This window comes from Triticum aestivum, chromosome 7A (genome assembly GCF_018294505.1).
Source record: "Triticum aestivum cultivar Chinese Spring chromosome 7A, IWGSC CS RefSeq v2.1, whole genome shotgun sequence".
Lineage (NCBI taxonomy): Eukaryota > Viridiplantae > Streptophyta > Magnoliopsida > Poales > Poaceae > Triticum > Triticum aestivum.
In genome coordinates, this window is record NC_057812.1 from 227,102,360 (window position 1) to 227,127,730 (window position 25,371).

A 25,371-nucleotide genomic window follows, 5' to 3' on the forward strand; every position below is an offset into this window, starting at 1 on the left:
CATACAACGGGTGTAAGACAGATTTACACATGCAAAACACTTAGGTTGACTTGACGAGCCTAGCATGTGTACAGACATGGCCTCGGAACACAGAAGACCGAAAGGTCGAGCATGAGTCGTATAGAAGATACGATCAACATGAAGATGTTCACCGACGTTGACTAGTCCGTCTCACGTGATGATCGAACATGGCCTAGTTAACTCGGATCATGTTATACTTAGATGACAGGAGGGATGTCTATCTAAGTGGGAGTTCATTGAATAATTTGATTAGATGAACTTAATTATCATGAACTTAGTCTAAAATATTTACAATATGTCTTGTAGATCAAATGGCCAACGTAGTCCTCAACTTCAACGCGTTCCTAGAGAAAACCAAGCTGAAAGACGATGGCAGCAACTATACGGACTGGGTCCGGAACCTGAGGATCATCCTCATAGCTGCCAAGAAAGATTATGTCCTACAAGCACCGCTGGGTGACGCACCTGTTCTCCCTGCAGAACAAGACGTTATGAACGCTTGGCAGGCACGTACCGATGACTACTCCCTCATTCAGTGCGGCATGCTTTACAGCTTAGAGCCGGGGCTCCAAAAGCGTTTTGAGAGACATGGAGCATATGAGATGTTCGAAGAGCTGAAAATGGTTTTTCAAGCTCACGCCCGGGTCGAGAGATATGAAGTCCCCGACAAATTCTTCAGCTGTAAGATGGAGGAAAATAGTTCTGTCAGTGAGCACATACTCACTATGTCTGGGTTACATAATCGCTTGACTCAGCTGGGAGTTAATCTCCCGGATGACGCGGTCATTGACAGAATCCTTCAGTCGCTTCCACCGAGCTACAAGAGCTTTGTGATGAACTTCAATATGCAGGGGATGGAAAAGACCATTCCTGAAGTATTTGCTATGCTGAAATCAGCAGAGGTAGAAGTCAAGAAGGAACATCAAGTGTTGATGGTCAATAAAACCACTAAGTTCAAGAAGGGCAAGGGTAGAAAGAACTTCAAGAAGGACGGCAAGGGAGTTGTCGCGCCCGGCAGGCAAGCTGCCAGGAAGAAGCCAAAGAATGGACCCAAGCCCGAGACTGAGTGCTTTTATTGCAAGGAGAGTGGTCACTGGTAGCGGAACTGCCCCAAATACTTAGCGGACAAGAAGGCCGGCAAAACGAAAGGTATATGTGATATACATGTAATTGATGTGTACCTTACCAGTACTCGTAGTAGCTCCTGGGTATTTGATACCGGTGCAGTTGCTCACATTTGTAACTCAAAGCAGGAGCTGCGGAATAAGCGGAGACTGGCGAAGGACAAGGTGACGATGCACGTCGGGAATGCTTCCAAGGTTGATGTGATTGCCGTCGGCACGCTACCTCTACATTTACCTACGGGATTAGTTTTGAACCTCAATAATTTTTATTTAGTGCCAAGTTTGAGCATGAACATTGTATCAGGATCTCATTTAATACGAGATGGCTACTCATTTAAATCCGAGAATAATGGTTGTTCTATTTATATGAGAGATATGTTTTATGGTCATGCTCCGATGGTGAATGGTTTATTCTTTATGAATCTCGAGCGTAATGCTACACATATTCATAGTGTGAATACCAAAAGATGTAAGATTGATAATGATAGTCCCACATACTTGTGGCACTGCCGCCTTGGTCACATAGGTGTCAAACGCATGAAGAAGCTCCATGCTGATGGACTTTTAGAGTCTCTTGATTACGAATCATTTGACATGTGCGAACCATGCCTCATGGGTAAAATGACCAAGACTCCGTTCTCAGGAACAATGGAGCGAGCAACCAACTTATTGGAAATCATACATACTGATGTATGCGGTCCAATGAGTGTTGAGGCTCGCGGTGGCTATCGTTATGTTCTCACCCTCACTGATGACTTAAGTAGATATGGGTATGTCTACTTAATGAAACACAAGTCTGAGACCTTTGAAAAGTTCAAAGAATTTCAGAGTGAGGTTGAGAATCAACGTGATAGGAAAATCAAGTTCCTGCGATCAGATCGTGGAGGAGAATACTTGGGTCACGAGTTTGGCACACACTTAAGAAAATGTGGAATAGTTTCACAGCTCACGCCGCCTGGAACACCACAGCATAATGGTGTGTCCGAACGTCGTAATCGCACTCTATTAGATATGGTGCGATCTATGATGTCTCTTGCCGATTTACCGCTTTCTTTTTGGGGCTATGCTTTAGAGACTGCCGCATTCACTTTAAATAGGGCACCATCGAAATCCGTTGAGACGACACCGTTTGAATTATGGTTTGGGAAGAAACCTAAGCTGTCGTTTCTAAAAGTTTGGGGATGCGATGCTTATGTCAGGAAACTTCAACCTGAAAAGCTCGAACCCAAATCGGAAAAATGCGTCTTCATAGGATACCCTAAAGAAACTATTGGGTATACCTTCTACCTCAGATCCGAAGGCAAGATCTTCGTTGCCAAGAATGGATCCTTTCTGGAGAAAGAGTTTCTCTCGAAAGAAGTAAGTGGGAGGAAAGTAGAACTTGATGAAGTATTACCTCTTGAACTGGAAAAAGGCGCAACTCAAGAAAATGTTCCTGAGGTGCCTGCACCGACTAGAGAGGAAGTTAATGATGATGATCAAGATACTTTAGATCAAGCTCCTACTGAAATTCGAAGGTCCACAAGGACACGTTCCGCACCAGAGTGGTACGGCAACCCTGTCTTGGAAATCATGTTGTTAGACAACGGTGAACCTTCGAACTATGAAGAAGCGATGGCGGGCCCGGATTCCGACAAATGGCTAGAAGCCATGAAATCCGAGATAGGATCCATGTATGAAAACAAAGTATGGACTTTGACTGACTTGCCCGTTGAGCGGTGAGCCATAGAAAATAAATGGATCTTTAAGAAGAAGACAGACGCGGATGGTAATGTGACCATCTATAAAGCTTGGCTTGTCACTAAGGGTTATCGACAAGTTCAAGGGTGTAACGCCCTCGATGCGGCTATAGCTCCCACGTGTCGAGGCACGACTTAGAGGCATAACCGCATTGAAAGCAATGTCGCAAGTCAGGCAATCATTACAACATCCCATGTAATACATAATAAAAGGGGGAGATAACATAGTTGGCTTACACTCGCCACGTCACATCAGAGTACATAAATAACATCCATCAAACAAACACTCATGGCCCGACTACGGCGCCAAAATAGAAAAGACCCCCAACATGCGACAAGGTCCTGAATCGATAACCCCAACTGGGCACCACTACTGATCATCGGGAAAGGAAACATAGTATCGCTGAGAGTCCTCATCGAACTCCCACTGAAGCTCGTAATCGTCAACTGGAGCAGAAACGCCTGGACCTGCATCTGGAGTTGTAGTATCTGTGAGCCACAGGGACTCAGCAATCTCGCACCCACGCGATCAAAACTATTTAAGCTCATAGGAATGGATAAGGCAAATATAGGTGGAGCTGCAGCAAGCGTCTAGCATATGTGGTGGCTAACTTATACGCAAAAGAGAGCGAGAAGAGAAGGCGAAGCACGAGCGAGAAGCTAAAGGAACATCCTGCGCAAGCATAACTCCAACACCGTGTCCACTTCCCGGACTCCGCCGAGAAGGGGCCATCACGGTAACACACACGGTTGATTCATTTTAATTAAGTTTAGTTCAAGTAATCTACAACCGGACGTTAACAAATTCCCATCCGCCCATAACCGCGGGCACGGCTTTCGAAAGTTCAATCCCTGCAGGGGGGTCCCAACTTAGCCCATAACAAGCTCTCACGGTCAACGAAGGAATAGACCTCCACCCGAGACACACCGATCAGACTCGGCAACCCGGTACAACAAGACAATTCGACAGGTTAAAACAAGACCAGCAACACCGCCCGAATGTGCTGACAAATCCCGATAGGAGCTGCACATATCTCTTTCTCAGGGCACACTCAGATGAGCGCTCCGTACAACTAAAACCAAACCTCGAGTTTCCCCGAGGGGGCGCTGCACAGGACTCTAGTTTGGACCAACGCTCAGAGGAGCACTGGCCCGGGGGGGTTAAAATAAGATGACCTTCGGGCTCCGGAAACCCAAGGGAAAAGAGGCTAGGTGGCAAATGGTAAAACCAATGTTGGGCATTGCTGGAAAAGCTTTAATCAAGGCGAACTATCAAGGGGTTCCCATTATAACCCAACCGCGTAAGGGACGCAACAATCCGGGAACATAACACCGATATGACGGAAAACTAGGGCGGCAAGAGTGGAACAAAACACTAGGCGAGAGGCCGAGCCTTCCACCCTTTACCAAGTATATAGATGCATTAAGATAACATAGCAATATAATGATATCCCAACAAGTAAATAAATGTTCCAACAAGGAACGGCTCCAATCTTCACCTGCAACTAACAACGCTATAAGAAGGGCTGAGCAAAGCGGTAACATAGCCAATCAACGGTTTGCTAGGACAATGGTGGGTTAGAGGTTCAACATGGCAAATGGGAGGCTGACAAGCAAAAGGTAGGCATCGTAGCAGTGGCAAAGCAAAGAGCGAGCAAACTAGCATAACAAAGATAGTAGTGATTTCGAGGGTATGATCATCTTGCCTGCACAGTTGTCAGAGTTGACTGGATCCTCACAAGCAAACTCAACGGGCTCCTCGGTAGCGAACTCGTCTCCCGGCTCTACCCAACAAGACAAACAAGCAACAAAGATACAATCAACCACGGGCAAGACCAAGCAATATGATGAAATGACGATATGCTATGCGGGATGCGATGCAGGATGCAAAATGCAAGATATGACAGAAAATGCATGAACCTGGCATCAACTTGGGAAACCAAGTGTGCCACTGGATAGAGGGGATGAAATCGCTTGAAAACGATATAAAGATCATTGGAATCGGAGCTACGGTTTAGAAATGGCGAGCGTTTTAAGATATGACACCGGTCTGCGATTTACAGCAAGTAGGCATCTAAATGCAACGAAATGAACATGCTACAGTCACCAAACATGAAAACAAAATACATGGCAGTGATGTACACAAGATGGTTGACAAAACACTAGCACTGAGACATAGGCAAATTCATCCATTAAGAGGTTCAAACAAGCATGGCTAAAACGCAAATGCAAAACAGATCTCAGACTTAGTGAAATTAACACTAGTCTGAAATTTCAGATCACGATGCTCTCTTCGGAGCAGCAAAACAACATGATAGAAAACCTGAACATGACAAGTAAGAACATGGCATGGAGCTACTCAACAAGCCTAATAAAACACCCAAAGTGACCTGGGGCCAAAAGGGTTCACAAAATACTCTACCGAGCTCACGAACATCGCTCGAACACAATCAGTTTTCAGACTTAGTGAAAACTGAGACATGCTGAAATTTAACTCACGAAGGCATGTAAACAAGCTCGATGCACTCACTACGGTGCAAGTCATGGCAAGGAAATCATATAACCAGCAAGAAGGCACAAAGTGCTAGCTACACATGGCAAGAACGAAGGCATAGCATGCATGGAACACTAACGGTAGCATCGGCGAAATCGCAAACAAGTTGACGATCTGCCCAGATTAACAACGAAGCAAAAGTTGAGCTCGATTGAGTCAACCTAGAGCACTCCACAAATGTCAACAAAGACATGGATGGATAGATCATGACATAAATATCAAAACTCCCTTACTGATCATCCTCAAAAGAGGCACGGATCGCTAGGAAACAAGCTGGACATATAGCATCATGAACTAAAATATCCCAGACTTAGTGAAAATCACTAAGTCCCTGAAATCCGCGTTCTCAGGTACCTCTCTTCGCAAGCTTGCACAAGACAACACACACATCCTAAAAATGCATGGGTGACGCCTGTGGAAAGAAGACAAAATGCTTAACAATTCATCCCAAAGGGGCACAGGCATATCATGCACGAATTAAACATAGCAAAAATAACAAAAGTGCATGATGAACTAACGGATCTGCAATTTAACTCACGAAGCCTCCTTCTAACAGCATTTTGGGTATCAAGATGACCTAAAATGCAAATGATGCAATGGAATGAAATGATGTACGTGTCGAGACGAAGATTTTGATATATCATATGCCCAAAACGGAGCTATGGTTGCGGAGATACAAGCAATCAAAGAATGCATAAAAATTAGGGTTTCGGGGGAGAGAAGTCAACCGATGCCCAGATCCAGATCTGGATCGGCACGCTTCCCGAGGCGGCGCCGGAGACACTGTAGCAGGGCGCGCGCGACGAGGTTCGTCGGCGCCGGAACCGAGGCCGCCGGCGTAGGGGGAGGCGGTGGCCGGCGACGAGGGGCGGCGAGGTGGCCCGGCGAGGCCGGCCGCGGGCGAGGGCGCGGCCCCGGAGGCGCGGGCGCGCGGCGAGGAGCGGACGGGCGGCGGGGCCCGGCGCGGCGGCGGCCGGTGCGGTGGCGGCGACGGCGCCGGTCGCCGGAGGTCGGGGAGGCGGCGGCGCCCGAGAGGAGGAAGAGGCGCGGGGGCGCGGGCTCGCGGGGGCCCCTCCTGGGCCTCCCGGGCCGGGACGGCGGCGGCGATGCGGTCCCACGGGGGACACGTGGCGGGCGCTGGGTGGCTGAGGCGGGCGGCGGCGGACGTTGTCCGGCCGGGGGCGGACACGTCCGTCGGCGCGGATCTGGCGGGGATGATTTTTTTTAGGGTTTCGGGGAGAGGGAGAGATCCGAAAACGGAGGGGTGTATATATAGGCATAGAGGGAGCTAGGAGAGTCCAAATGAGGTGCGGTTTTCGCCCACACGATCGTGATCGAACGCTCTAGAACATGGAGCAGAGTTTGGTGTGTTTTGGGCCAAATTTGGGGGGTGTTGGGCTGCAACACACACGAGGCCTTTCCGGTCCCTCGGTTAACCGTTGGAGTATCAAACGAAGTCCAAATGACCCGAAACTTGACAGGCGGTCTACCGGTAGTAAACCAAGGCCGCTTGGCAAGTCTCGGTCCAATCCGGAAATGTTTAAACCCCACACATGAAAGAAGACTAGAAATGACCACCGGAGGAGAACGAAGCGCCGGAATGCAAAACGGACAACGGGGAAAATGCTCGAATGCATGAGATGAACATGTATGCAAATGCAATTCACGAGATGACATGATAAGAGATGCACGAAAAAGAAAAAAAAACGACACACGGAGACAAAGACCCAACCCGAGAAATAAATATAACTTAGCGCCGGGGACGGCAAGAGTTGGATACAAATATGGAAAGTATATCTGGGGCGTTACAAAGGGGTTGACTACGATGAGACTTTCTCACCGGTAGCGAAGCTGAAGTCCGTCCGAATCATGTTAGCGATTGCCGCATTCTATGATTATGAAATATGGCAAATGGACGTCAAAACGGCATTCCTTAATGGTTTCCTTAAGGAAGAATTGTATATGATGCAGCCGGAAGGTTTTGTCGATCCTAAGAATGCTGACAAGGTGTGCAAGCTCCAACGCTCGATTTATGGGCTGGTGCAAGCATCTCGGAGTTGGAACATTCGCTTTGATGAGATGATCAAAGCGTTTGGGTTTACACAGACTTATGGAGAAGCCTGTGTTTACAAGAAAGTGAGTGGGAGCTCTGTAGCATTTCTTATATTATATGTAGATGACATACTTTTGATGGGAAATGATATAGAACTCTTGGACAACATTAAGGCCTACTTGAATAAGAGTTTTTCAATGAAGGACCTTGGAGAAGCTGCTTATATATTAGGCATCAAGATCTACAGAGATAGATCAAGACGCCTCATAGGTCTTTCACAAAGCACATACCTTGATAAGATATTGAAGAAGTTCAATATGGATCAGTCTAAGAAGGGGTTCTTGCATGTATTACAAGGTGTGAAATTGAGCTCAGCTCAATGTCCGACCACGGCAGAAGATATAGAAGAGATGAGTGTCATCCCCTATGCCTCAGCCATAGGTTCTATTATGTATGCCATGTTGTGTACCAGACCTGATGTAAACTTTACCGTAAGTTTGGTAGGAAGGTACCAAAGTAATCCCGGCAAGGAACACTGGACAGCGGTCAAGAATATCCTGAAGTACCTGAAAAGGACTAAGGAAATGTTTCTCGTTTATGGAGGTGATGAAGAGCTCGTCGTAAAGGGTTACGTCGACGCTAGCTTCGACACAGATCTGGATGACTCTAAGTCACAAACCGGATACGTGTATATTTTGAATGGTGGGGCAGTAAGCTGGTGCAGTTGCAAGCAGAGCGTCGTGGCGGGATCTACATGTGAAGCGGAGTACATGGCAGCCTCGGAGGCAGCACATGAAGCAATTTGGGTGAAGGAGTTCATCACCGACCTAGGAGTCATACCCAATGCATCGGGGCCGATCAAGCTCTTCTGTGACAACACTGGAGCTATTGCACTTGCCAAGGAGCCCAGGTTTCACAAGAAGACAAGGCACATCAAGCGTCGCTTCAACTCCATTCGTGAAAATGTTCAAGATGGAGACATAGAGATTTGTAAAGTACATACGGACCTGAATGTAGCAGATCCGTTGACTAAACCTCTCCCTGGAGCAAAACATGATCAACACCAGAATTCCATGGGTGTTCGATTCATCACAATGTAACTAGATTATTGACTCTAGTGCAAGTGGGAGACTGCTCGAAATATGCCCTAGAGGCAATAATAAAAGCATTATTATTATATTTCCTTGTTCATGATAATTGTCTCTATTCATGCTATAATTGTGTTATCCGGAAATCGTAATACATGTGTGAATAATAGACACCAACATGTCCCTAGTAAGCCTCTAGTTGACTAGCTCGTTGATCAACTGATAGTCATGGTTTCCTGACTATGGACATTGGATGTCATTGATAACGGGATCACATCATTAGGAGAATGATGTGATGGACAAGACCCAATCCTAAACATAGCACAAGATCGTATAGTTCGTTTGCTAGAGTTTTCCAATGTCAAGTATCTTTTCCTTAGACCATGAGATCGTGTAACTCCCGGATACCGTAGGAGTGCTTTGGGTGTGCCAAACGTCACAACGTCACTGGGCGACTATAAAGGTATACTACGGGTATCTCCGAAAGTGTCTGTTGGGTTGACACGGATCAAGACTGGGATTTGTCACTCCGTATGACGGAGAGGTATCACTGGGCCCACTCGGTAATGCATCATCATAATGAGCTCAAAGTGACCAAGTGTCTGGTCACAGGATCATGCATTATGGTACGAGTAAAGTGACTTGCCGGTAACGAGATTGAACGAGGTATTGGGATACCGACGATCGAATCTCGGGCAAGTAACATACCGATTGACAAAGGGAATTGCATACGGGGTTGCTTGAATCCTCGACATCGTGGTTCATCCGATGAGATCATCGAGGAGCATGTGGGAGCCAACATGGGTATCCAGATCCCGCTGTTGGTTATTGACCGGAGAGCGATCTCGGTCATGTCTACATGTCTCCCGAACCCGTAGGGTCTACACACTTAAGGTTCGGTGACGCTAGGGTTGTAGGGATATGTATATGCAGTAACCCGAATGTTGTTCGGAGTCCCGGATGAGATCCCGGACGTCACGAGGAGTTCCGGAATGGTCCGGAGGTAAATAATTATATATAGGAAGTGCTATTTCGGGCATCGGGACAAGTTTCGGGGTCACCGGAAGGGTCCCGGGGGTCCACCGGGTGGGGCCACCTGTCCCGGGGGGGCACATGGGCTGTAGGGGGTGCGCCTTGGCCTACATGGGCCAAGGGCACCAGCCCCAAGAGGCCCATGCGCCTAGGGTTTCAAGGGAGGAAGAGTCCTAGGAGGGGAAGGCACCTCCTAGGTGCCTTGGGGAGGAGGGATTCCTCCCCCTTGGCCGCACCCCCCTAGGAGATTAGATCTCCTAGGGCCGGCGCCCCCCCCCCTTGGCCCTCCTATATATAGTGGGGGATATGGATGACTTCTTACCTCGATCTTTGGTGCCTCCCTCTCCCTCTCCAACACCCCCTCCTCCTCCATAGTGCTTGGCGAAGCCCTGCCGGAGTACTGCAGCTCCATCACCACCACGCCGTCGTGCTGCTGCTGGAGCCATCTCCCTCAACCTCTCCTCCCCCCTTGCTGGATCAAGAAGGAGGAGACGTGGTTGTTCCGTACGTGTGTTGAACGCGGAGGTGCCGTCCGTTCGGTGCTAGGATCTTCGGTGATTTGAATCACGTCGAGTACACCTTCCTCATCCCCGTTCTTTGAACGCTTCCGCTCGCGATCTACGAGGTACGTAGATGCATCTAATCACTCATTGCTAGATGAACTCCTAGATGGATCTTGGTGAAACCGTAGAAAATTTTTTGTTTTCCCCAACGTTCCCCCCTGGGCGCGCCCCCATACCTCGTGGGCCCCCTGGTGGCCCTCCGGTGGCAATCGTCTGCTATATGAAGTCTTTCGATGGAAAAAAAATAAGAAGCCATCTTCTTGGATGAAACTCCGCTGCCATGAGGCGGAACCTTGACGGAACCAATCTAGGGCTCTGGCGGAGCTGTTCTGCCGGGGAAACTTCCCTCCCGGAGGGGGAAATCATCGCCATCGTCATCACCAACGCTCCTCTCATCGGGAGAGGGCAATTTCCATCAACATCTTCATCAGCACCATCTCCTCTCAAAACCTTAGTTCATCTCTTGTATCCAATTCTTGTCTCCAAGTCCTGGATTGGTGCTAGTAGGTTGCTAGTAGTGTTAATTACTCCTTGTAGTTGATTCTAGTTGGTTTATTTGGTGGAAGATCATATGTTCAGATCCTATATGCATATTGATACCCCTCTGATTATGAACATGATTATGCTTTGTGAGTAGTTACGTTTGTTCCTGAGGACATGGGAGAAGTCTTGCTATTAGTAGTCATGTGAATTTGGTATTGGTTTGATATTTTGACGAGATGTATGTTGTCTCTCCTCTAGTGGTGTTATGTGAACGTCGACTACATGACACTTCACCATTATTTGGTCCTAGAGGAAGGCATTGGGAAGTAATAAGTAGATGATGGGTTGCTAGAGTGACAGAAGCTTAAACCCTAGTTTATGTGTTGCTTCGTAAGGGGCTGATTTGGATCCATATGTTTCATTCTATGGTTAGGTTTACCTTAATACTTTTGTTGTAGTTGCGCATGCTTGCAATAGAGGTTAATCATAAGTGGGATGCTTGTCCAAGTAAGGACAGTACCCAAGCACCGGTCCACCCACATACCAAATTGTCAAAGTACCGAACGCGAATCATATGAGCGTGATGAAAACTAGCTTGATGATATTCCCATGTGTCCTCGGGAGCGCTTTTCTCTATATAAGAGTTTGTCCAGGCTTGTCCTTTGCTACAAAAAGGATTGGGCCACCTTGCTTCACTTTATTTACTTTTGTTACTTGTTGCTCGTTACAAATTATCCTATCACAAAACTATATGTTACCACTTATTTTAGTACCTACAGAGAATACCTTGCTGGAAACCGCTTATCATTTCCTTCTGATCCTCGTTGGGTTTGACACTCTTACTTATCGAAAGGACTACGATAGATCCCCTATACTTGTGGGTCATCAAGACTCTTTTCTGGCGCCGTTGCCGGGGAGTGAAGCGCCTTTGGTAGGTGGAATTTGGTAAGGAAAAATTTATATAGTGTGCTGAAATTTACTGTCACTTTTACTATGGAAAGTAATCCTATGAGGGGCTTGTTCGGGGTATCTTCACCCCCACCAGTAGAGCAAAGAGTTGCTCCTCAACCTACTAAACCTACTGAAAATGAAAATGTCTGCTTTGAAATTCCTTCGGGTATGGTAGAAAAACTGCTAGCTAATCCGTTTTTAGGAGATGGAACAAAGCATCCTGATGAGCATCTGATATATGTGGATGAAGTTTGTGGATTATTTAAGCTTGCAGGTGTACCCGGAGATGTTGTTAAGAAGAAGGTCTTCCCTTTATCTTTGAAGAGAGATGCATCAACATGGTATAGGCTATGTGATGATATGGGGTCTTGGAATTACAAACGATTGAAATTGGAATTTCATTAGAAGTTTTATCCTATGCATCTTGTTCATCGTGATCGCAATTATATATATATATATATATATATATATATATATATTGGCCTCGCGAAGGAGAAAGCATCGCTCAAGCTTGGGGGAGGCTTAAATCAATGTTATATTCATGCCCCAATCATGAGCTCTCAAGAGAAATGGTTATTAAAAAAAATTATGCTCGGCTTTCTGATAACAATCGCATCATGCTTGATACTTCTTGTGATGGCTCTTTTATGATGAATACTATTGAATTCAAATGGGATTTATTGGAAAGAATTAAATGCAACTCTGAAGATTGGGACCTCGACAAAGGTAAGGAGTCAGGTATGACATCTAGGTTTGATTGTGTTAAATCTTTTATGGATACCGATGTTTTCCGTAAATTTAGCACTAAATATGGACTTGACTCTGAGATAGTAGCTTCTTCTGTGAATCTTTTGCTACTTATGTTGATCTCCCCAAGGAGAAGTGGTTTAAATATCATCCTCCCATAGAAGTAAAAGTAGCTGCACATATTAAAGTTGAAGAAAATACTATCACTTGTAATGATCCTATTGTTCCTACTTCTTATGTTGAGAAACCACCTTTCCCTGTTAGGATAAAGGATCATGCTAAAGCTTCAACTGTGGTTCGTAAAAGCAATATTAAAACTTATACACCTCTTGAGAAAGTTAAAGTTGAACCTAATATTGCTATTTTTAAAGATCTCTTGGCTGATAATATTGATGGGCATGTTATTTATTTCTGTGATGAAACTGCTAGAATTGCTAAACCTTGTGCTAAAGATAAAGACAGACTTGTGGTAGGCATGCCTGTTATTTCTGTTAAAATAGGAGATCATTGTTATCATGGCTTATGTGATATGGGTGCCAGTGCTAGCGCAATACCTTATTCCTTATACAAAGAAATTATGCATGATATTGCACCTGCTGAGATAGAAGATATTGATGTCACAATTAAACTTGCCAATAGAGATACTATTTCACCAATCGGAATTGTTAGAGATGTTGAAGTCTTGTGTGGGAAAACTAAATATCCTGCTGATTTTCTTGTTTTTGGTTCCCCACAAGATAGATCTTTTCCCATTATATTTGGTAGACCCTTCCTGAACACTGTTAATGCTACCATAGATTGCAAAAGGGATGTTGTTACTATTGGTTTAGATGATATGACTCATGAATTTAATTTCTCTAAATTTAATAGATAACACCGTGAAGAAGAATTACCCAGTAAGGATGAAATTATTGGTCTTGCTTCTATTGCCGTACCTCCTAGTGATCCTTTAGAACAATATTTGCTAGACCATGAAAATGACATGTTTATCAATGAAAGAAAGGAAATAGATGAAGTATTCTTTAAACAGGAACCTATTCTGAAACAAAATTTGCCTGTTAAAATCCTAGGGGATCCTCCTCCACCCAAGGGTGATCCCATGTTTGAGCTTAAACCGTTACCTGATACTCTTAAATATGCTTATCTTGATGAGAAAAAGATATATCTTGTTATTATTAGTGCTGACCTTTCAGAGCATGAGGAAGAGAGATTATTGAAAACTTTGAAGAAGCACCGTGCTGCTATTGGGTATACTCTTGATGATCTTAAGGGCATTAGTCCCACTCTATGTCAACATAAAATTAATTTGGAAGAAGATGCTAAACCAGTTCGTGATCATCAACGACGGTTGAATCCTAAAATGAAAGAAGTGGTAAGAAAGGAAATACTAAAGCTCCTTGAGGCAGGTATAATCTATCCCGTTGCTGATAGTCAGTGGGTAAGTCCTGTCCATTGTGTCCCTAAGAAGGGAGGTATTACTGTCGTTCCTAATGATAAAGATGAATTGATTCCTCAAAGAATTATTACAGGTTATAGGATGGTAATTGATTTCCACAAATTAAATAAGGCTACTAAAAAGGATCATTGCCCATTACCTTTTATCGATCAAATGCTAGAAATATTATCCAAACATACACATTTTTGCTTTCTAGATGGTTATCCTGGTTTCTCTCAAATACCTGTGTCAGCCAATGATCAATCAAAGACTACTTTTACTTGCCCTTTTGGTACTTTTGCTTATAGATGTATGCCTTTTGGTCTATATAATGCACCTGCTACCTTTCAAAGATGCATGATGGCTATATTCTCTGACTTTTGTGAAAAGATTTGTGAGGTTTTCATGGAAGATTTCTCCGTCTATTGATCTTCTTTTGATGATTGCTTGAGCTACCTTGATCAAGTTTTGCAGAGATGTGAAGAAACTAATCTTGTCTTGAATTGGGAAAAGTGCCACTTTATGGTTAATGAAGGTATTGTCTTGGGCATAAAATTTCTGAAAGAGGTATTGAAGTTGATAAAGCCAAGGTTGATGCTATTGAGAAGATGCCATGTCCCAAGGACATCAAAGGTATAAGAAGTTTCCTTGGTCATGCCGGATTTTATAGGAGGTTCATTAAGGGCTTCTCAAAAATTTCCCGGCCTCTGACTAATTTATTACAAAAATATATACCATTTGTCTTTGATGATGATTGTGTAGAAGCATTTGAAATACTTAAGAAAGCATTAATCTCTGCACCTATTGTTCAACCACCTGATTGGAATTTACCCTTTGAAATTATGTGTGATGCTAGTGATTATGCTGTAGGTGTTGTTCTAGGGCAAAGAGTTGATAAGAAATTAAATGTTATTCAATATGCTAGTAAAACCCTAGATAATGCTCAAAGAAATTATGCTACTACTGAAAAAGAATTCTTAGCAGTTGTATTTGCTTGTGATAAGTTCAGACCTTATATTGTTGATTCTAAAGTAACTATTCACACTGATCATGCTGCTATTAAATATCTTATGGAAAAGAAAGATGCTAAACCTAGACTTATTAGATGGGTTCTCTTGCTACAAGAATTTGACTTACATATTGTTGATAGAAAGGGAGCTGGGAACCCCGTTGCAGACAACTTGTCTAGGTTAGAAAATGTGCTTGATGACCCACTACCTATTGATGATAGCTTTCCTGATGAGCAATTAAATGTTATAAATGCTTCTCATACTGCTCCATGGTATGCTAATTACATTGTTGCTAAGTTTATACCACCTAGTTTCACATACCAGCAAAAGAAAAAGTTCTTCTATGATTTGAGGCATTACTTTTGGGATGACCCACATCTTTATAAAGAAGGAGTAAATGGTGTTATTAGACGTTGTGTACCTGAGCATGAACAGGAACAGATCCTACGCAAGTGTCACTCCGAAGCTTATGGAGGACACCATGCTGGAGATAGAACTGCACATAAGGTATTGCAATCTGGTTTTTATTGGCCTACTCTCTTCAAGGATGCCCGTAAGTTTGTCTTATCTTGTGATGAATGTCAAAGAATTGGTAATATTAGTAGACGTCAAGAAATGCCTATGAACTATTCACTCGTTATTGAACCATTTGATGTTTCGGGCTTTGACTATATGGGACCCTTTCCTTCCTCTAATGGATATACACATATTCTAGTTGCTGTTGATTACGTTACTAAGTGGGTAGAAGCTATTCCAACTAGTAGTGCTGATCATAACACTTCTATTAAAATGCTTAAAGAAGTTATTTTCCAAGATTTGGAGACCCTAGATATTTAATGACTGATGGTGCTTCACATTTTATTCTTGGTGCTTTCCGTAAAATACTTGCTCAATATGATGTTAATCATAGAATTGCATCCCCTTATCACCCTCAGTCTAGTTGTCAAGTAGAATTGAGTAATAGAGAGCTCAAATTAATTTTGCAAAAGACTGTTAATAGATCTAGAAAGAATTGGTCCAAGAAACTTGATGATGCATTATGGGCTTATAGAACTGCATATAAAAATCCTATGGGTATGTCTCCGTATAAAATGGTTTATGGAAAAGCATGTCACTTACCTCTCGAACTAGAACACAAGGCATATTGGGCTATTAAAGAGCTCAATTATGATTTTAAACTTGCCGGTGAGAAGAGGTTATTTGATATTAGCTCACTCGATGAATGGAGAACCCAAGCCTATGAAAATGCCAAGTTGTTTAAAGAAAAAGTTAAAAGATGGCATGATAAAAGGATACAAAAGCGTGAGTTTAATGTAGGTGATTATGTATTGCTATAAAACTCTTGTTTAAGATTTTTTGCAGGAAAACTTCTCTCTAAATGGGAAGGTCCTTACGTTATCGAGGAGGTCTATCGTTCTGCTGCCATAAAAATCAACAACTTCGAAGGCACAAATCCGAAGGTGGTGCACGGTCAAAGAATCAAACATTATATCTCAGGTAATCCCATAAAATGTTGAAACCAATGTTATTGAATCCGTAACCCCGGAGGAATACATAAGGGACACTTTCCGGAACGTTTCAGACTCCGAAAAGGAATAGGTATGTGGTACGGTAAGTAAACCGACTCCAAAACAGTTTTTAAGGCAATATTTCTCCGTTTTGGAATATTTAGAAAAATAGAAAAATAAGAAGCAGTTCGGGAAGGACACGAGGGCTCCACGAGGGTGGAGGGCGCGCCCTACCCCCTGGGCGTGACCCCCTACCTCGTGGGCACCTCGTGTGCTCTCCGGACTCCGTTTTCGTACACGACATGTATTTTGGTCGGTAAAAATTCATTATATAATCTCCTGAGGGTTTTGACCACCGTATCACGCAAAAATCTCTCGTTCTTGTTTCGAGCTGTTTTCTGCAAGGGTTGTCAAAGCTAAGCATCATGTTGTCTCCCTCCTCCTCCAACAATGAGGGCAACGATGCTTGGCTAATGAAGATAGAGCTGAAGAGAGAAGAACCCATGGAGACCCACAGGGACGGAGGGATCAAGAAGGCCACGGAGGACCAAGCTCCGGTAACAGAAGACATCCTTCAACTTGATCATAATCTTCTTACCCCAACTGATATCGAAGCTTTCAAGATGATCGAGTTAGCTCGTATACAAAATAAGTATCTCACACATGAAAATATTTTGTTGAAGGAGCATATCATCGCACTCAAAGGTATTATCCGCAAGTTAGAAGACCTCCTACGCTCGATGTGCGACTATCCATCATCAACAACTCCACCTTCTTCACCAATAAAGGAGACATAATCACATGGGTATGGGCACTCCCCTTGGCAACTGCCAAGCTTGGGGGAGTGCCCCGGTATCGTATCACCATCACTTCTACCTTTACCGTTTTTCTTAGTTCGATCCTTTTGGTAATATCTTGATCTAGTAGAATAAGAGTTCTTAGTATGATCTAGTTGTGAGTTTTGCTTTATGATTCCTCTATGTAGTCGAGTCCGTGAGCTATATAATAAAGATTAATGTTGAGTCAAGGGCTTGATTCTTTTGCCATGATTCTAAGTGAATAAAAGAGAAGAGAAAGAAATAAAAAGAAACAAAGAGATCATGTGAATCTCATGGAGAGTAATGAGCTCATATAGAAAAAAGTATGATGAATAAAAGTTGTTGAGAGTTAACAAACATAGTATTGGTCATCGTTGCAATTAATAGGAAGTAATAAAGAAAGAGAGGTCTTCACATATAGATATACTATCTTGGACACCTTTTATGATTGTGAGCACTCATTAAAATATGACATGCTAAAGAGTTGATGTTGGACAAGGAATACAACTTAATGGGTTATGTTTTCTTACATCTGAAATAGATTATATTGTCATGGATTGTCCAACATGTTTGAGCTTGCCTTTCTCCCTCATGCTAGCCAAATTCATCGCACCAAGTAGATATACTACTTGTGCTTCCAAATACCCTTAAACCAGTTTTGCCATGAGAGTCCACCATACCTACCTATGGATTGAGTAAGATCCTCCAAGTAAGTTGTCATCGGTGCAAGCAATAAAAATTGCTCTCCAAATATGTGTGACTTATTAGTGTGGGAGAAATAAGCTTTATACGATCGTGTGATATGGAAGAAATAAAAGCGACAGACTGCATAATAAAGGTCCCTATCACAAGTGGCAATATAAAGTGACGTTCTTTCGCATTAAGATTTTGTGCATGCAACTATAAAAGCGCATGACAACCTCTGCTTCCCTCTGCGAAGGGCCTATCTTTTACTTTTATCTCCTACATTGCATACGAGTCATGGTGATCTTCACCCATCCTTTTTACATTTTATCCTTTAACAAGCATAGTATGTTGGAAAGATCCTGGGATATATGGCTAATTGGATGTGAGTTTTCATGAACTATTATTGTTGACATTACCCTTGAGGTAAAACGTTGGGAGGCAAAACTGTAAGCCCCTATCTTTCTCTGTGTCTGATTAAAACTCCATACCCATAAGTATTGCGTGAGTGTCAGCAATTGTGAAATACTATATGATAGTTGAGTATGTGGACTTGCTGAAAAGCTCTTATACATTGACTGTTTCCTATGTTATGACAAATTGCAATTGCTCCAATGACTGAGATTATAGTTTGTTAGTTTTCAATGAAGTTTACGATTCATACTTGAAATTGTGATTGAATTATTACTCTAGCATAAGAAATCATATGACAAGAATTATATAAGTTGTTGTTCTAAGAATGATCATGATGCCCTCATGTCCGTATTTTCCTTTATTTTTATCGACACCTCTATCTCTAAACATGTGGACATATTTTTTTGATTTCGGCTTTCGCTTGAGGACAAGCGAGGACTAAGCTGGGGGGAGTTGATACGTCCATTTTGCATCATGCTTTTATATCGATATTTATTGCATTATGGGCTGATATTACACATTATGTCACAATACTTATGCCTATTCTCTCTTATTTTACAAGGTTTATATAAAGAGGGAGAATGCCGACAGCTGGGATTCTGGGCTCAAAAAGGAGCAAATATTAGAGACCTATTATGCACAGCTCCAAAAGTCCTGAAACATCACGGAAGACGTTTTCAGAATACATAAAAAATACTCAGCAGAAGAAATTCACCAGGGGGCCACACCCTGCCCATGAGGGTGGGGGCGCGCCCTACCCCCTGGGCGCGCCCCCTACCTCGTGGGCCCCCTAGTGGCCCTCCGGTGGCCATCTTCTGCTATATGAAGTCTTTCCATGGAAAAAATAAGAAGCCATCTTCTCGGATGAAACTCCACCGCCACGAGGCGGAACCTTGACGGAACCAATCTAGGGCTCTGGCAGAGCTGTTCTGCCAGGGAAACTTCCCTCCCGGAGGGGGAAATCATCGCCATTGTCATCACCAATGCTCCTCTTATCGGTAGAGGGCAATTTCCATCAACATCTTCATCAGCACCATCTCCTCTCAAAACCCTAGTTCATCTCTTGTATCCAATTCTTGCCTCCAAGTCCAGGATTGGTGCTAGTAGGTTGCTAGTAGTGTTAATTACTCCTTGAAGTTGATGCTAGTTGGTTTATTTGGTGGAAGATCATATGTTCAGATCCTATATGCATATTAATACCCCTCTGATTATGAACATGATTATGCTTTGTGAGTAGTTACGTTTGTTCCTGAGGACATGGGAGAAGTCGTGCTATTAGTAGTCATGTGAATTTGGTATTCGTTCGATATTTTGATGAGATGTATGTTGTCTCTCCTCTAGTGGTGTTATGTGAACGTCAACTACATGACACTTCACCATTATTTCGGCCTAGAGGAAGGCATTGGGAAGTAATAAGTAGATGATGGGTTGCTAGAGTGACAGAAGCTAAACCCTAGTTTATGCGTTGCTTCATAGGGGGCTGATTTGGATCCATATGTTTCATGCTATGGTTAGGTTTACCTTAATACTTTTGTTGTAGTTGCGGATGCTTGCAATAGAGGTTAATCATAAGTGGGATGCTTGTCCAAGTAAGGACAGTACCCAAGCACCGGTCCACCCACATACCAAATTATCAAAGTGCCGAACACGAATCATATGAGCGTGATGAAAACTAGCTTGATGATATTCCCATGTGTCCTCGGGAGCGCTTTTCTCTATATAAGAGTTTGTCCAGGCTTGTCCTTTGCTACAAAAAGGATTGGGCCACACCTTGCTGCACTTTATTTACTTTTGTTACTTGTTGCTCGTTACAAATTATCCTATCACAAAACTATTTGTTACCACTTATTTCAGTACTTGCAGAGAATACCTTGCTGGAAACCGCTTATCATTTCCTTCTGCTCCTCGTTGGGTTCGACACTCTTATTGAAAGGACTATGATAGATCCCCTATACTTATGGGTCATCAGACACCAGCACCGACACCACCCCAGGACCGGCAACAATGTTGTCGTAGCCGGTAAAGCACTAACGCAGAAGAGGACATGAAGACCAAAGGAGCTCGGCATCAGACAAATTGTGGTCACGGAGATGCACCCCAAGAAATTAGAGCCAACACCTCCGGAGGAAGCGCGCTCGTGCTGGGGCAATCAACGTGGATGCATCCTTAGGGAAACTGCCAACGTCAACGACGAGAAGTTGAAGAAGATACCACATATGAAGAACATGCTCCTAAAGAAGTTGCACAATAGGTTCCTATTCCCTGGCTGGGATGAAAGCAAAGATCTGTGGAACGACGATGCCATGACAAAGATAAATGACAAGGCAAAGGTGATGTTCACCAACGACTTGTCCGCGTGGAAAGTTCGGGTGAAAAAAGCGATTGCCAAGAATGAACCATGGTCCAAGATTCATGCTGACAATCCATAAATAAAGGAAGAGGATTTTGAAAAATTCAAGGAGACTTGAGCTAAATAAGTCAAGGCAAGGTCGGAGAAAATGAAGGCGCTCCAGGCCAGGAACACGCCTTCCCACCGCCTTGGAAGCCATGGTTACGAGGGGAAGAGGCACGTATGGGCCAAGGAGGACGCTGAACGTGAAAGTCACGGAATCCCGGACCCCTTGGCGGAGTTCACCGACCCGCTGGAGCATGACTGGATCAGGGCCCGGTACAAGTGGGACTGCGTCAAAAAGATCTTTTACACAGACCCGAACACGAGGGAGTTCATGAGATTCTGGTAATTGTTATATTATCATATTTGCTTCCAATCAATTCGACTACAAGTTTTGTAACATTAGTAAACCATTCACGTTCCTTTTGCAGAAAGAGCAGCACCAAAAGGCAGCCGAAAGCAACGAGTCATCACAGTCGTCGGCGAGGCCCTGATGTCTGCTAGACAACGTCGGTATTTCCCCAAAGAGGAAGGGGTGATGCAGCACAACGACGGTAGATATTTCCCTCAGTGATGAGACCAAGGTTATCGAACCAGTAGGAGAACCAAGCAACACTACGTAAACAGCACCTGCACACAAATAAAAAATACTCGCAACCCAACGTGTTAAAGGGGTTGTCAATCCCTTTCGGGTAACGGCGCCAGAAATTGGAAAACGGACACGATAAAAATATGATATATTGGATCACAGGAACGCGAGATAAAATAAATAAGAATAAATTGCAGCAAGGTATTTTTATATTTTTGGTTTAATAGATCTGAAAATAAAAGCAAAGGAAAATATATCGCAAAGGCAAATATATTAAAGAAGAGACCCGGGGCCCGTAGATTTCACTAGTGGCTTCTCTCGAGAAAAATAGCAAACGGAGGGTAAACAAATTACTGTTGGGCAATTGATAGAACTTCAAATAATCATGACGATATCCAGGCAATGATCATTATATAGGCATCACGTCCAAGATTAGTAGACCGACTCCTGCCTGCATCTACTACTATTACTCCACACATCGACCATTATCCAACATGCATCTAGTGTATTAAGTTCATGGAGAAATGGAGTAATGCAATAAAAACGATGACATGATGTAGACAAGATCTATTTATGTAGAAATAGACCCATCTTGTTATCCTTAATGGCAACGATACATATGTGTCGGTTCCCCTTCTATCAATGGGATCAAGCACCGTAAGATCAAACCCATCACAAAGCACCTTTTCCCGTTGCAAGATAAATAGATCAAGTTGGACAAACAAAACCCAAATATCAGAGAAGAAATACGAGGCTATAAGCAATCATGCATATAAGAGATCAAAGAAGACTCAAATAACTTTCATGGATAAAATAGATCTGATCATAAACTCAATGTTCATCTGATCCCAACAAACACACGCAAAAAGAGTTACATCATATGGATCTCCAAGAGACAGTTGTATTGAGAATCAAACAGGAGAGAGGAAACCATCTAGCTACTAACTACGGACCCGAAGGTCTACAACGAACTACTCACACATCATCGGAGAGGCACCAATGGAAGTGGTGAACCCCTCCGTGATGGTGTCTAGATTGGCTCTGGTGGTCATGGACTCTACGGCGGCTGGAATTGATTTTCGTCGACTCCCCTAGGATTTCTGGAATATTGGGATATTTATAGAGCAAAGAGTCGGTTCGGGAGACACCCGAGGTGGGCACAACCCACCAGGGCCCAGGCGCGCTTTGGTGGGTTGTGCTCCCCTCGGAGCACCCCCGAGGCGCTTCTCTAGCCCATTGGATGTCTTCTGGTCCAAAAAAACCCACAAAAAGTTTCACTGCATTTGGACTCCATTTGGTATTGATTTCCCGCAATGTAAAAAACATGCAGAAAACAAAAATTGGCACTTGGCACTATGTCAATAGGTTAGTACCAAAAAATGATATAAAATGACTAAGTGATTATAAAACATCTAAGAATGATAATATAACATCATGGAACAATAAAAAATATTGATACATTGGAGACATATTAGCATCCCCAAGCTTAATTCCTGCTCGTCCTCGAGTAGGTAAATGATAAAAAATAGAATTTTTTATGTGGAATGTTGCCTAACATGTCATCTCATATTATTTTCTTTATAGCATGGACATTTGGAATTTTATATTGTTCAAAGCAATAGTCTAGTTTTGACATGATAATTTAGATACTCAAGCATACCAACAAGCAACCATGTCTTTCAAAATACCAACGCTAAAATAAGTTATCCCTAGCCTATCATGCTCAATCATTGATCCATTCATGAAACACACTCACATATTAGCTACACCCAATGCTCAAGTACGATCATAGTGCCCCCTAGTTGGTGCTTTATAAGAGAAGATGGAGACTCAAATTAAAATAAAAATTGCATAAAGTAAAAGAAAGGCCCTTCGCAGAGGGAAGTAGGGATTTGTAGAGGTGCCAGAGCTCAAAGTGAAAATTGAGAGATAAAAACATTTCGAGAGGCATACTTTTCCCACCAACAAAAACGACTTAGAGCTCCCAACACTTTCCATGCTATATACATCATAGGCGGTTCCCAAACAGAAAATAAAGTTTATTCCTTTTTCCACCACACTTTCACTTTCCATGCCTAACCGTATCCATGGGTGCCTTCCATACCAACGCTTTCCAAGGAATTTATTATTTGACAACATAAAGTGAATTCATTTTTCATTTCGGGACTGGGCATCCCTAATACATTTGCCTTACTCTCGTGCAAGGACAAGTGAATAAACACTCATCGTGAGAATAACACATCTAGCATGTAAAATATTGGCCACCCTCACCGCCTCGCGAGCGGTACGAGCACACAATAGAGAAATTTATTTTGAAAATTAGAGATGGCACATACAAATTTGCTTAGAATGGCAAAAGAATACCACATATAGGTAGGTATAATGGACTCATGTGGCAAAACTAGTTTAAAGGATTTTGGATGCACAAGTCGTGATCATACTTAGTGAAAAATGAAGGCTAGCAAAAGATTGAGAAGCGACCAACCAAGAAACGAATAATCTCATAAGCGAGAATTGAGCATAATTAACACTGAATAATGCACCACAAGTAGGATGTAATTTCATTGCATGACTATTGACTTTCGTGCTTGCATAGGGAATCACAAACCTTAACACCAATATTCTTACTAAAGCATAATTACTCATCAACATGACTCACATATCACATCATCATATCTCAAAACTATTACAAATAATCAAGTTTATTTTGTCCAATGATCTTCATGAAAGTTTTTATTATATCCTTCTTGGATATCTATCACTTTGGAACTAATTTTCATGTGTTGCTTTTGATAAGCTCACACAAATATAAGTGAAGATCATGAGCATAATTTTTCTTTCTCTCAAATTAATTTAAGTGAAGCAAGAGAGAATTTCTTGAAAATTTTACTAACTCTCAAATAAATCTAAGTGAATCAAGAGAGCATTTCTTCAAAAATACTAAAGCACACCGTGCTCAAAAAGATATTAGTGAAGCACTAGAGAAATTCCATAGCTCATAAAAATTTAAGTGAAGCATAGAGAGCAATTCTAACAAGTCATGGCCTAATTTTGGCTCTCTCAAATAGGTGTATCTAGCAAGGAATCAAGACTTAAAACACAAAGCAAAACAATCCAAGACTCATATCATACAAGACGCTCCAAGCAAAACACATAGTATGTGATGAATAAAAATATAGCTTCGAGTAAAATACCGATGGTCGTTAGAAGAAAGAGGGGATGCCACTCGGGGCATCCCCAAGCTTAGTTGTTTGCTTCTCTTTGGATAATAGCTTCGTATGCCATGGGCATCCCCAAGCTTAGGTTCTTCTTACTCCTTATTCCTTCATCCATCGTAACATCACCCAAAACTTGAAAATTTCAATCACACAAAACTCAACAAAACCTTCGTGAGATCCATTAGTATAAGAAAGCAAATTACTACTATAAGTACTGTTGCATTATATCTATTGTATTCCAACTTTTCTATGGCAAAAACTCTTCAAGGAAAACCATAGAATCATCAAAACAAGCACACAACGCAAAGAAAATAGAATCTGTCAAAAACAGAACAGTCTGTAGTAATATGGGTATTTTGAATACTTATGAAACTCCAAAAATCTTGATAAATTAGGAAAACCTGAGAAATTTGTATATTAATCTTCTAAAAAAGAATTGGTATTTTATCACGCTGTGGTTAAAAATGAGAATTGTTTTTGTGAATGCAAAAGTTTCTGTTTTTCAGCAAGATCAAACAACTATCACCCAAGAAGATCCTAAAGGCTTTACTTGGCACAAACACTAATTAAAACACAAAAAACACAATCATAACAGTAGCATAATTGTGCAAACACTCAAGAACAGAAAGCAAAAAGCAAAAATAAATTTTATTCATTGGGTTGCCTCGCAACAAGCGATATCGTTTTATGCCCTTAGCTAGGCATAAAGCAAATGATCTAAGTTTTGTCATCTGTAGTTTTGGCGACTTTTGTAAGGGTTTTCTCAGACTCGGGAGGCTCTTTATGCTTCCCTAAATTCTTAGGAAAAGAAACCATCTTTAGATCCAAAATATCCAATCGTTTGTTGCAGAGAGTAATCAGGGTGTTCATGCGATTGATACTACCATTGAGATGTTTGAGGGGTTCGTTATATTTTTGCAATTCAACCATATGTTTATGCAAATCACC